General features: G+C 50.7%; 1 protein-coding gene across 1 annotated transcript in view; it reads right to left on the bottom strand.

Annotated features, from left to right (window-relative positions):
• Positions 1 to 2,125: 2,125 nt before the first annotated feature.
• The window catches only part of LOC129357030 (chorion-specific transcription factor GCMb-like), a 7,470-nt gene continuing 7,095 nt past the window's right edge, over positions 2,126 to 2,500 (bottom strand). The window contains 1 exon segment of the mRNA XM_055026552.1: positions 2,126 to 2,500. This exon segment is cut by the window's right edge and continues 1,199 nt beyond it. The gene's annotated coding sequence lies outside the window, so the exon portion shown is untranslated.

The following is a 2,500-nucleotide window of genomic DNA, read 5'->3' as shown; positions in this document are numbered from 1 at the left end:
TCACGCCTCTGATGTTTTGTTGCTCCAAACCTGAATTTGGTTGCTGTACAGGAGCAACTCAGGTTGCTGTGAGCAGCAGGTTGACGTGTCTAAAAACCAGGGCGGCTCAATAAGAAGCTCAAACATCAGAGTGGTGAGATGTGAGTCAGATCCGCCCGGCGTCACATGAACCTTTACAGAGTTCCTCCTCCAGCTGCCGACTTCTTATCACAGTTTGAATCACAAAAAGATGCTGATTTTCCAGAGAGCTGCAAACTTCATCCGGCCCGATGCTATCGGCCCGATGCTAACAGCCTGATGCTATCGGCCCGATGCTAACAGCCTGATAGCATCAGAGTGGCTGTCATGCTTCTTTAAGAAGACAGTACATTTCTGCCAGTCGTCCTGCTGTGATAACAACTTCTCACGATACCAAGAGGATCCCTGCTGGCAGCGTAGGGATCGAACGCCGCCGTGAGGAACGCCGCCGTGAGGAACTGCGGTTCAGCGGCTTCAGGTTCCTGCTTATTGATGGACTTTGATTGATTCCATCTGCTGCTTTATCTGGTTTCCTATATTGGCTTTGAAGTTGATATGATTTGACTTCTGTTAGCAGCAGCGGTGTGTTGATAGGGGCTGCCCCGCATTGCCTCCACCCATCCACCCCTCCACCCGTCCATCTGCTGTTTCACTCAGATTGAATCCATCCGGGTTCAAACCGGGATTTTCTGTTCAACAGCAGAAACACGGCAGTCTGCTGCTGCCATGACAGCCGGACTGACCGAACTGTTTATGTCCCGGTTTGTTTCTCTTCAGTTCAGTTGCTGTAAACATGAAGATGTTTTCCTGAAATGTTTCAGATTCCATCACATCAAGATCTGACTTTCATCTCTGAGTCTCCAGCAGGAAGTGATGCTGCAGCACCACTTCCTGCTGCAGCATCGGCAGCTCTGACTGTCATAAAAGGCGTTTTGGTTGTTTTATTCCTCCTGAAGTCGTTCAGAAACCGGCCCAGTCAGAACGCCATGCCGCCGCCGCTGCTGCCGCTGCTGCTGCTGCTGCTGCCGCCGCCGCCGCTGCTGCTGCCGCCGCCGCTGCTGCTGCCGCCGCCGCTGCTGCTGCTGCTGCTGCTGCCGCCGCCGCTGCTGCTGCCGCCGCGCTGCTGCTGCTGCCGCCGCCGCTGCTGCTGCTGCCGCCGCCGCTGCTGCTGCTGCTGCTGCTGCTGCCGCCGCCGCCGCTGGGAGAACATTTGCCTGGTGGAAGACCTCTGACCCCAAGCTGACATCAGCTTCCTGACCCCAAGTCGCAAAAAGGCAGTGAAAGGCCCATGGTGTTTCTAAGTGGAGCGGGAATTGAACTTGTGACCTTCGGCTTGAGGGATGAAGTTGCTTCAGGGTAGGTAGCTGAAGATGGAGACACAGGAAGATGAAGAAGCTTCCCAAGGTGACAGGAAGTGAGTTGTTGATCCACAGGAAGTTGGTAAATGTTCAGGGTAGCTAATAAATAATTATATAATAATAAGAGAAACTTGGTTTTGTTTATTAGAATCATAAAGCAGCTGAAGATCAACAGCAGAGAGACCAGATGATAATAACTATAATAATGATAATAATCATAATAATAATAATAATAACCTCCTCCTGGCTGCAGTAGATCTGATTCCAGATCAACTGGATCATCCAATATCCATCCATTTTTATCACTAATAAAAACCAGAACTTTTCTGTGTTGGTTCTGTTTTGACCGGTTGATCCAGATCTCAACCTCGTTCTGGTTCTGGTTCACCTATGATAGAAACCCAAAAGTTTTTTTTCTGGTCCCGATCCGCTCCGGTTCCTGAACTTTGGGCCCAGCTGGTTCTGTAGAACCGCATGAGGTGAGCTGAGGAAGAGGAGGAGGAAGAGCGGGCGGGTTTAGAGGTTCAGTCTGAGGACAGCGCCGGTTCTGTTCCCACACGTCTCTGTCAAAACAACATTTATTACTCACCCCGACCGGAACCGGCCCGTGTCCAAACATCGCCGCTTTGATCACCGCTGCTGGCTGCTCAACCTGAGGCGCCGGGCCCGAATGGGTCAGGCAGAGCCAGCCGGGTAACACAGAACAGGAAGCAGGAACGTTTCAGAACCCAACTCTCAATGTTCCTGTGAGGTTTGGTAAAACCCGGCCGGTTCTGCTGAAGGAAAGTACGTCCGACCCAAAAATATCAGAACCTTTTTATTCTTCATCAGCTGAAATGTGGGACAGACCATCAGAACCAAAACCGGTCCTCATGAACTCAACTGGGTCACCTGGTTCTGCGTTGGTTTTATGCTCAACAGAACAAAACTGCTGGTTCTGTAGAACTCTTGAGTCCAATTTCACCAACCAGAACCAAACCAGAACCTGGCCAGAACCAGGCAGGTCAACAGATGGTTCCCTGCTGGTTCTGTGGACCGGCAGCCCGACCAGAACATTTCCACAGAGACTTACTTTCACATCAAACAGACTGAGGTTAAAAATCTCATGAAATATTCAGAGTTTA

This window comes from Poeciliopsis prolifica, unplaced genomic scaffold (assembly GCF_027474105.1).
Source record: "Poeciliopsis prolifica strain line A6 unplaced genomic scaffold, Auburn_PproV2 SCAFFOLD219, whole genome shotgun sequence".
Classification (NCBI taxonomy): Eukaryota; Metazoa; Chordata; class Actinopteri; order Cyprinodontiformes; family Poeciliidae; genus Poeciliopsis; species Poeciliopsis prolifica.
This window is presented reverse-complemented; position numbering and strand designations above follow the sequence as displayed.